The sequence below is a fragment of the Bufo gargarizans genome, chromosome 3, assembly GCF_014858855.1.
Source record: "Bufo gargarizans isolate SCDJY-AF-19 chromosome 3, ASM1485885v1, whole genome shotgun sequence".
Classification (NCBI taxonomy): domain Eukaryota; kingdom Metazoa; phylum Chordata; class Amphibia; order Anura; family Bufonidae; genus Bufo; species Bufo gargarizans.
The window spans coordinates 378,926,525-378,938,226 of NC_058082.1; the positions used below are offsets into that span (position 1 = coordinate 378,926,525).

The 11,702-nt window shown below is 41.1% G+C and overlaps 1 protein-coding gene across 1 annotated transcript in view; it reads right to left on the reverse strand.

Moving 5' to 3' along the window:
- TNNI1 (troponin I1, slow skeletal type) overlaps window positions 1-10,970 on the reverse strand; it is a 326,051-nt gene extending 315,081 nt beyond the window's left edge. The window contains exon 1 of the mRNA XM_044288187.1: window positions 10,901-10,970. The gene's annotated coding sequence lies outside the window, so the exon portion shown is untranslated. The remainder of the gene's footprint in view (window positions 1-10,900) is intronic.
- Window positions 10,971-11,702: the final 732 nt, after the last annotated feature.

Genomic DNA, 11,702 nt, shown 5'->3' on the forward strand with positions numbered 1-11,702 from the left:
CCTTCCCAGACTCATAGGCTGCTACAATCTTTTTTCTGAAGTCCTCTGACAGCTCTTTTGCTCTCACCATGGTGCTCACTCTCACTTCAACAGTCAGGAGCACACCAAACTAAATGTCTGAGGTTTAAATAGGGCAAGCCTCATTCAACATGCAGAGTAACGATCTACTAATTATGTGCACCTGGTGTGATATACCTGTGTGAGATCTGAGCCAATTTAAGAGGGAATACATGTGAGGGTGTCCTATCTTTTTCCTCAGTTAGAATAGGCATTTTATTAGAATGACATTTACAGAAGATCTTGAAAAGACTTTTCTTCAGTTTTCTTTGTTTAGTTGGATTACTTTAATCTCTCTGTATTGTTGAAACGGAGATGAAATAACCTTTTATTAAAAATGTTACAAAAAACCACATGCTTTCAAAGGGTGTCCTAATTTTTTCACATGACTGTAACTGCAGAAGAAATCCTCCACATAATTCACCATCTCCCAAGCCATAAAAGCCCAGGACCTGATGGCTTATCTAACATGTATTATAAATTGTATGCCCCAACGTTAATTCCCCACCTTCAGGCTTCCCTGTCTCGTGCTGCATCGGATGGAAGGATGCCAAAAGAAATGTTAGAAGTGACTTTGCCGAAACCAGGAAAAGACCCGGACACCCCACAAAATTTCCACCCCAATATCACTCTTAAATGTGTATCTCAAAATCTGCGCGAAATTGATCACGAATAGGTTAGCCCCTATTATTCTGACCTTAATTAACCCGCACCAGGTGGGCTTTGTGCAGAAAAGGCAAATCACTGACAATTCGAGGAGAGTCCTAAATTTAATAGACTACGCAAATAGGTCCGCTAAGCCGGCGCTTCTCATTACACTGGATGCCGAGAAGGCATTCGACCGGGTCAATTGGTTGTTTGTTTTCTCGGTGCTCGAGAAAATGGGCTTCCCCTGCCAGATGATGAGAGCCATCAGGGCACTATACAAGGATCCTTCAGCACGGGTCTTCGCTAATGGGATCCTATCTGACCCTTTCACACTGTCTAACGGCACGAGACAGGGATGTCCTCTTTCCCCACTTATTTTCATTTTATCCATAGAACCTTTAGCCCAGGCTATACGGAAGGCACCAGAGATAACGGGCCTTCAAATAGGGGATAGACAACACCATATCTCATTGTATGCGGATGACATCATACTTACTCTAACTAATCCTGATACGTCATTATCGTCGGCGATGAATATAATACGTGAGTTTGGTGCCCTGTCATACTATAAGATTAACAAGACTAAATCACAAGTGCTCCCATTGGGCTTACCTACAGACGAGCTAATTCGCCTACAGAAGAAGTTTCCCCTAGACTGGAGATCAGATGACATTTTATATTTAGGGATCCGCCTCTGCACCACCCCTCACATCCTCTATAAAGCTAACTTCTCCCATTTAATACCAACACTTCAATCTGAACTTAACAATATAGAGAAAACAGAACTATCGTGGATCGGGCGAATAGCTGCGTTCCAGCAACACATCCTCCCGAAAATGTTATATCTGTTTCGGACCATCCACATCCCTATCCCAAACTCCTTCTTTAAGCTATCCAATAAAATGCTCAACAATTTTATATGACAAAAGGGCCCACCAAGAATAGCTAGGGGCATAATGAATAGACACAAGAAGAAAGGTGGTCTTAGTCTACCGAACATCTTTGACTATTATATAGCCTCCAGAATCAGCCAATTGCGGGCATGGTGGGCGGGTGACGAATCCATAAACTGGGTCCATATAGAACAGTCCCAAGCTCCCTCACATAACCTTAAGGCCTTACTATTAGCATACCTCAGTAAGAAACAACCTATCCCGACTCATTCATTTTATGTCTCTTCTTCACTAGCCATGTGGAAATCATTTGTAACCAGAGTGGCAAACAATCAGGTGTCATTCTCACACTTAGCCCCATTAGATTATTTATCTCTTCTAACTCCCGATCTGCATTTGGCATCATGGAAAGAGAGGGGAATACTTTCTGTGGGTGACTTGCTGACAAACTCATTGACTAAACCTTTTGCAGACTTTCAACAGTCCTATGGCATTCCGAGTGGAGAAATCTTTAAGTATTTGAGAATCAATATCCTGAATGACACCCCTATGTCAATTGGAAACGGGGTTTTACAATTGTTGAAGCATTGGAACCTTCCCAATACATCCTCTTCAGGAATCAAAGCTATCTATTCTGTTCTAGGAAACAAACTTTCCTTCATCAAAACAGCCCCATTCATAGCCTGGGAGAAAGAACTAGGTCAATCCTACTCTCTCACCCAATGGTCTGCTGCCATTGGGGTCGCCACGTCTCACCTGCACTGTGCTACCCATTTAGAATCATACATGAAAACGGTGTTGAGATGGTACTTTACTCCTCTCAGACTTAGGCTAATTTCCCATACCTGCTAGAGGGGATGTGGCGGAAAGGGGTCCTTGAAAAGAATATTAAAATGGAAAATCTGCCAAAAAAGTAAAATTTTGAAATCGTATCTCTATTTTCCATTAATTCTTGTGGAACACCTAAAGGGTTAACAAAGTTTGTAAAATCAGTTTTGAATACCTTGACGGGTGTAGTTTCTAAAATAGGGTCACTCTTTGGAGTTTTTACTCTAGGGGTGCATCGGGGGGCTTCAAATGGGACATGGTGTCAAAAAAACAGTCCAGCTAAAGCTACCTTCCAAAAACTGTATGGCATTCCTTTCCTTTGGCACCCTGCTGTGTGGTGTAAATAAATATTGGCCATAAATATTGAGTTTTGTTTGGCAGTTAACCCTTGTTTTGTAACTGGAAAAAAAATATTAATATGGAAAATCTGCCCAAAATTTGAAATGTTGAAATTCTCTCTCTATTTTCCATTAATTCTTGTGGAACACCTAAAGGGTGAACAAAGTTTGTAAAATTAGTTTTGAATACCTTGAGGGGTGTAGTTTCTAGAATGGGGTCATTTTGGGGTGGTTTCTATTATGTAAGCCTCACAAAGTGACTTCAGGCCTGAACTGGTCCTTAAAGAGTGGGTTTTTGAAAAATTCAGAAAAATTTCAAGATTTGCTTCTAAACTTCTAAGCCTTGTAACATCCCTAAAAAATAAAATATCATTCCCAAAATGACCCAAACATGAATTTGACATATGGGGAATGTAAAGTAATAACTATTTTTGGTAAATTTGGTATTTTTTTATAAATGTTATTTTTTTTTTACTCCATTTTACCAGTGTCATGAAGTACAATATGTGACGAAAAAATAATCTCATAATGGCCTGGATAAGTCAAAGGGTTTTAAAGTTATCACCACATAAAATTGGACTGTTCAGATTTGCAAAAAATGTCCTGGTCATAAAGGTGAAAATTTGCCCAGTCCCTAAGGGGTTAAAGTCATTCTTCTATCAACATTTGTTTGCAGAGCACTTGCCATGCTCTTAAACACATTTTGATGCCATTTGCAGCCCTCTAGCCCGTCCCATGACATTTTTACAGCCATTTTAGTGCTCAGAAGTTCGGGTCCCCATTGACTTCAATGGGGTTCGGGTCCCGAACTCCAACTTTTTGTGAAGTTCGGCCGAACCCGTCCAATTCGAACATCCAGGTGTCCGCTCAACTCTAATAAGGAGGTAAGTTCTAGACTTGACTGCGTTAAATCAATGGATGTCGTATATCTTGACTTCTCCAAAGCATTTGATACTGTACCTGTCACCACCAGACATCTGAGAAGCTCTGACAGACGTTTTTCAGAACCTCCTCCTTGAGGTTCCTTTTGTTTTGCTTTTGTTTTCTCATCTCATTAGCCTCTCTCAGCTGTCATGAAGTTGCACTGATTGCATCCCTTTAAATCCCTTCCCATACTGCATCACTTTGCGGTTTATACAACTTCCTGGAGTGTGTGCATGCTGGATGCTACTACTGAGTCTTCTACAGAAAAGGTTTTGTTCATTCATTTGTGTTTTCCTGTTTTCTGGATCCCAGGTGACCCTGACTCCCTCCGTATCAAGTGTAGGGAGCCGGTGGTTGTGTCCCCTCACTATTATAGGGTGTTCAGGTGTTATACAGTCGAGGAACGAGAATATGCGATCATCTACCATTGAGATTTTTGCATAGGCTGAGCAGTTAGGGAGAGAGTCAGATCTGTTGCAGGTCTCTCCCTTTTGTTCCTTAGTTTTGGATCCAGTCAGTTGGATCTTCATTTTGTGTCTTCTAGTTTTCTGTACACCTTCCGTGACACCCCTGCATCGTCTTCCACCCAGTCTTCCTCCCTGACTTCCTTTTCGGTCTGCACACTGCAGAAAGATGCAGCAGTTGGCAACTGTGTTTCGTCATCATCAGAGACGTGCTGAGGTGGTTTTCCCATGTCCTCATCAGCAAACATAAGTGGTTGTGCGTCAGTGCATTCTATGTCTTCCACCCCTGGGGAAGGGCTAGGTGGATGCCCTTGGGAAACCCTGCCAGCAGAGTCTTCGAACAGCATAAGAGACTGCTGCATGACTTGAGGCTCAGACAGGTTCCCCGATATGCACGGGGGTTATGTGACAGACTGATGGGCATGGGTTTCAGGTGCCACCTGTGCACTTTCTGCAGAAGACTGGGTGGGAGATAATATGAACTTGCTGGATCCACTGTTGGCCACCCAATTGACTATCGCCTGTACTTGCTCAGGCCTTACCATCCTTAGAACGGCATTATGCCTGACCAAATATCGCTGTAGATTTTGGCGGCTACTGGGACCTGAAGTAGTAGGTTCAGTAGGACGTGTAGCTGTGGCAGAACGGCCATGTCCTCTCCCTGCACCAGAGGCTCATCCAACACCACCACCATGACCGCATCCCTTATTAGATGTTTGCCTCATAGTTAGCATTCATAAAGCAAAGTATAAAGTGGTTAAGTATGTTAAAAATAATTAACCGCCAATATAAACCCTGATGTAGGGTATTGCACTTTTTTTTTTTACTCTCTATGACAGCGGCATTTGTGGCCTAAATGTGACACTCACTTATGCACGTCTTAAGGAGCAGTATATCAGAGGGTTTTTTCACCCCAGTAACCAAAAAGCCGTCTTTATGGCCTAAATGTGACAGTCACTTATGCTTGTCTAATCCAAGATGTGCAGTATATTAGAGGGTTTTTTCACCCTAACAAAAATCTGTATTTCTGTCCTAAATGTGACAGTCACTTATGCTTGTCTAATCCCAGATGTGCAGTATATGAGAGGCTTTTTTCACTCCAGTATGCCAAAGCCGTATTTATGGCCTAAATGTGACAGTCACTTATGCACGTGTAATCCCAGATGTGCAGTATATTAGAGGGTTTTTTCATTCTAACCAAAAAGCTGTATTTCTGTCCTATATGTGACAGTCACTTATGCACGTGTAATCCCAGATGTTCAGTATATGAGAGGCTTTTTTTACCTTAACCAAAAAGCTGTATTTCTGTCCTAAATGTGACAGTCACTTATGCATGTGTAATTCCAGATGTGCAGTATATTAGAGGGTTTTTTCACCCTAATCAAAAAGCTTTATTTCTGTCCTAAATGTGACAGTCACTTATGCTTGTCTAATCCCAGATGTGCTGTATGGCCACACAGCAGGGCGCAGAAGGAAAGGAACGCCATGTGGTTTTTGGAAGGCAGATTTTGCTGGACTGTTTTTTTTTTTTTTTTTTACACCATGTCCCATTTGAAGACCCCCTGATGCAAAAACTCCAAAAAAGTGACCCCATTTAAGAAACTACACCCTCAAGGTAGTCAAAACTGATTTTACTAACTTTAGGTATTCCATAAGAATTAATGGAAAAATGGAGATGAAATTTCTGATTTTCACTTTGTTGGCAAATTTTCCATTTTAATAAATTTTTCCAGTAACAAAGCAAGGGTTAACAGCCAAACAAATCTCAATAGTTATTGCCCTGATTCTGTAATTTACAGAAACACCCCAAATGTGGTCATAAATTGCTAGGCACATGACAGGGTGCAGAAGGAAAGGAGAGCCATGTGGTTTTTGGAAGGCAGATTTTGCTGGACTGGTTTGTTGGCACCATGTTACAGTTAAAGACCCCCTAAAGTAGAAACTCCCAAAAAGTGCCCCCATTTTGGAAACTACGGGATAAGTTGGCAGTTTTGCTGGTACTATTTTAGGATACATATGATTTTTGGTTGCTCTATATTACACTTTTTGTGAGGCAAGATAACAAAAAATAGCTGTTTGGGCACTGTTTTTAGTTTTTGTTCTTTACAATGTTCATCTGACAGGTTAGATGATGTGCTATTTTTATGGAGCAGGTTGTTACGGACACGACAATACCAAATATGACAATTTTTTTGTTTGTTTGTTTCAGTTTTACATAATAAAGCAAAACTTATTTTTTGTGTCTCCGAATTCTGAAAGCCATATATATATTTTTTTTTTTAGGCAATTGAGTTAGTTAGGTTCTCATTTTTTTTCGGTATGAGAAGGCGGTTTTATTGGTACTATTTTAGGATGCATATGACTTTTTGATCGCTTGGTATTACACTTGTTGTGATGTAAGGTGACAAAAAATGGCTTTTAGACACTTTTTTTTTTTTTTTTTACGGTGTTCACCTGAGGGGTTAGGTAATGTGATATTTTTATACAGCAAGTTCTTACAGAAGCGGCGATACCTAATATCTATACTCTTTTTTATTTACCGTATTTTTCTCCCTATAAGACGCACCGACCCATAAGACGCACCTAGGTTTTTGAGGAGGAAAATAAGAAAAAATATATTTTGAACCAAAAGGTGTGCTTTTGGTGGGATTTGAACTAATGGTAGCCTGTGAATTACACTATTATGGGGATCTGTGGATGGCACTGTTAAGGGGGCGTCTGTGGAGGGCACTGTTATGGGGGTGTCTGTGGAGGGCACTGTTATGGGGGCGTCTGTGGAGGGCACTGTTATGGGGGTGTCTGTGGAGGGCACTGTTATGGGGGCGTCTGTGGAGGGCACTGTTATGGGGGCGTCTGTGGAGGGCACTTATATGGGGGCGTCTGTGGAAGGCACTGTTATGGGGGCGTCTGTGGAGGGCACTGTTATGGGGGCGTCTGTGGAGGGCACTGTTATGGGGGTGTCTGGGGAGGGCACCGTTATGGGGGCGGCTGTGAAGGGCACCGTTATAGGGGCGTCTATGGAGGGCACCGTTATGGGGGCGTCTGCGGAGGGCACTGTTATGGGGGCATCTGTGGATGGCACTGTTATGGGGGCGTCTGTGGATGGCACTGTTATGGGGGCGTCTGTGGATGTCACTGTTATGGGGGCGTCTGTGGATGGCACTGTTATGGGGCATCTGTGGATGGCATGACACTGCTATGTGGGGGATCTGTGGATGACAGATAAATAGCATCTTATACAATTTGACATCCACAGATCCCCTCTATAACAGTGTCAGTCACTGTGAGTGACCCCCAATACAGGGGGTGGTGGCTGGCATCTACACTAGTTTTAAAATGGCAGTGGGGGCCCAGTGCAGTCATTGTATTCCATTGCACTGGGCCATCTGCTTCATTCATAAAGTGGGCGGAGCAGGCACGTGACTTAGGAAGTTATGCTGCCAGTGCCCGTCCGCCCAGCCTCCTGCCTCCAGCCTGCTATGATCGTAAGTACAGCGCTGGATCGAACATATCTATAGTTAATTATTGCATGCCTGCAGTTACAGTAGATACCATTAGTACAGTGAGCAGGGCCCAGTGCAAAAGAATACAGTGACTGAATGGGGCCCCGCTGCCATTAGGAAACTAAAGGCTGGCCCCCAGCCCCTCCTCCCTTATACACAAGCTGTTCAGATTGCGGTCGGCATTGTATCAGTGTAAAAATAGCAGCCGTGGCCACATAAGACGCACTGCCATTTTCCTCCCTCTTTTGGGGGGAAAAAAATGCGTCTTATAGTGCGAAAAATACTTAATTTTACACAATAATATAATTTTTTAAGCAAAAAAATAATGATTTTAGTGTCTCAATTTAGTCTGAGCGCCAAAGTTTTTTTTATTTTCTGGGCGATTGTCTTGGTAGGGTATAATTTTTGCATGATGAGATGACAGTTTGATTGGTACTATTTCGGGGTGCATATGACTTTTTGATCGCTGGCTATTACACTTTTTGTGATGTAAGGTGACAAAAAAAATAGCTTCCTTGTGGCACTGTTTTTATAAAAAAAATTTACAGCGTTCATCTGAAGGGGTTGGGTCATGTGATAATCTAATATGTCAATTATTTTAATTTCACTTTAACACAATAATACAATTTACAAAAATTTTAAACAAAAAATTATGTTTTAATGCAGGCATCCTCAAGCTGCCGCCCTCCATCTGTTGTAAAACTACAACTCCCACAATGCCCTGCTGTAGGCTGATATCTGCAGGCTGTTCGGGCATGCTGGGAGTTGTAGTTTTGCAACAGCTTGAGGGCCGCAGTTTGAGGATGCCTGTTTTAATGTCTCCATGTTCTGAGAGCTATATTTTTATTAATTTTTTTACGATTTTCTTATGCAGGGCCTCATTTTTTGCAGAAGGAGATGACTACTTTATTGATGCCATTTCGTGGGACATACACCTTTTTGGTGCTTTTTCACTTGGTGTTTCACTTTTTGTGATGTAAGAGACAAAAATGGCTTTTTTGACACAGTTTTTATTTTTACTTTTTATGGTGTTTATTGGACAGGTTGGATCATGTGATGTTTTTTATAGAGCCGGCTGCCATGGAGGCTGCAATACCAAATATGTTTATTTTATAATTTTTTTTATTTTTTATTACTTAATTGGGGAATATTTTTTTTTTTTACATGTGAAACTTTTTTATTTATTTATTTTTTTACACTTTGTGGGCCCCATAAGGTCATACAAGACTTCTGGGGGACATTTGACTTCATTTATTTTATTTTCCTGTAACAGTTACAGGGGAAATACACCCCCCAGAGAGGCTGTACAGCATTGTACTACGCTGTACAGCCTCAGTGCAGGACGTTGAGGCTAGGTCTACACAACTAAATTTGTCACGCCATAATAAGTCGCGCGACAGATAGGGCAGAACTACACTGCAACATTTGTTGCACCAATGTCGCGCGACAATTTTTATAATGGTAGTCTATGGTGTTGCACTGCAACATGCGACATGCTTCGATGCGACTGTCGCAGAAAAATCCATCTCAAATGGATTTTTTGCGACTGTCGCGTCGCAGCACGTCGCATGTTGCAGTGCGACACCATAGACTACCATTATAAAAATTGTCGCTCGACATTGGTGCTACAAAATGTCGCGTGACAAATGTCATCATGTAGACCTAGCCTTATATCCTATGTGCGGATGTGAAGTGGATAAATAATTTCCACTATGTAGAACACCAGGGTTTAATGAGGCTGTTAAATTGAAAACTGCAACCTGAATGCAGGTCAAAAGGGTGCTGTCACACAGTGCAGTTATGTTATACATTTAGGATGCAGTTTTCAAATTAGCTAGTTTAGCAGCCTCATTAAACCATGGCGTTCTGCATAGTGGAAATTATTTAATTAATTTCAGCTTTCTTTAACAAAAAACTGCGTCCTAAGGCTACATGCACACGGCAGTTGTTTTTTGCGATCTGCAAATAGCGGATCCGTGTTCCTGTTTTTTTTTTACATCCACATCCATTCCGTTTGTCTGCAAATTTTGTAGGTTGTGTTTCCGTGTGTCTGTAATTCTTGAAATTTTATATATACAGGTTTCCCAGCAACCATCCCCCAAAAAAACGGATGCGGATGACATACGGATGGCTTCCGTTGGTCATCCACATTTTTTGCGAACCCTTTGACTTCTATGGGTCCGCAAACCGTTTTTTGCAGACAAGAATAGGACATTACATTTTTTTGGGCGGATGTGAAACACGGACAGAGGACGCGGACAAGAAATGGATGAGTCCACCGCATTGTTAACGGATCTATAGAAACAAATAGGAAACCATCCGATTCCACATTAAAAAAAAAACTGAACGGAAGCAGCAAAAAACCACTGCCATGTGCATGTAGCCTAAATGCATCTCAAAACAGCCCTGTGTGGCAGCACCCTTAGGGCAGGTTCGCACTTGCGTTAGGGAATTCTGTTATAGGTCCCGTTATAACAGAGTTATAATGGAATATAACAGAATTTGTTTAACGGAATGCAAAATGTAAGACTTTAAAAGGCATTATGTTTTGATCCATCATAATAGAAGTCTATGGGCAAGCATAACGGATCCTCTGGTTTCTGTTATGCAGGATGGAACATAAAGTCCTGTCGACAGCTCACCCTGTTATTCTCCAAGTTGATCCAGAGGATGGTAAAAAAAAACATGAGGTAGAAGCCAATTTTCCTCATTTTAGGAGAAAAAAAATCCTTCCCGACTCCAATCAGGCAATCAGACTAAATCCCTGGATCAACGACCCCTCTCTAGTAGCTATAGCCTGTAATATTATTACGCTCCAGAAATACATCCAGGCCCCTCTTGTACTCATTTCATTAATTCAAAATCCCACCTCCTCAGGCAGAGAGTTCCATAGTCTCACAGCTCTTACCATAAAGAATCCTTTTCTATGTTTGTGTACAAACCTTCTTTCCTCCAGACGCAGAGGATGTCCCCTCATCACAGTCTCAGTCCTGGGGATAAATAGATGATGGGAGAGATCTCTGTACTGACCCCTGATGGTTTTATACATAGTTATTAGATCTTCCTTCAGTCATCTTTTTTCTAAACTGAAAAACCCTAATTTTGATAATCTTTGGGATATTGTAGTCCATCTATTCTAGTTATTACCCTCCTCTGAACCCTCTCTAGCTCTGCTATATCTTTCTAGTTCACAGAAGCTTTTGTGATTTATTTTAATGAAAATGCAATAAAAGTTTTACACTTACCTCTGTATAACCTGGTCCAGGCAAGCTGTTATATCAGACTGAAAAGAAGGCTGTGATCGATTTTTAAATAGTGAGTGGCATTCATAGGGATTTACAAACTCCCAGAGAGCTATCCTTTTTTTGGAAGAAGGGGTGGGGATGTTCAGACTGATTATTGTGCACCTGTCATTCTGCTACCGATCTTGTTCTCTGAACAAAGAAGGCACTACAATGCATGCAATTTTAATCCTTGGCACTATTGTGGGAAATGAATATGAAAAAGGGTTCAAAATATATTCCAAGTCAAAGGAAAATAATCTGTCATCTCTGAGTTTGTAGACTGGAAAATATGTACAATATTTAACAAACATATCAAAATGCTAAAGTGTATTATGGCAATATAGAAATTATAGCACAATTTTACAATCCAGAGAGTAGTGTTTTAAAGGAAATGTGCTACCCAAAAATGTATCTGCCAGTTAAAACCAGACAGTAACATATCCTTTTTTTCTAATCTGATTTTATTTTCTTAATGCCGATTTTTTATAATTCTGTGTCCTGAACAGGATTATGGTGGCTGCCTTAAAAAATGGCTTGATGGCTTTTCTAGGCATGCTTTGTGATCTGTACAAGGAAAGAATAGATAGCATTTGACAATCACCTATTGTGAATGGTGGATCCTCCTGACATATATACTGTAGGTTTAAACTAACACATGGGCCCAGAATTCATAATAATTCATAGAAACGCTCGTAAGCGATGATTCGGCGGTGTAAATGTTATGCCGATTAATTGGATCGTTATTGCAGCACAAAAATTCTCA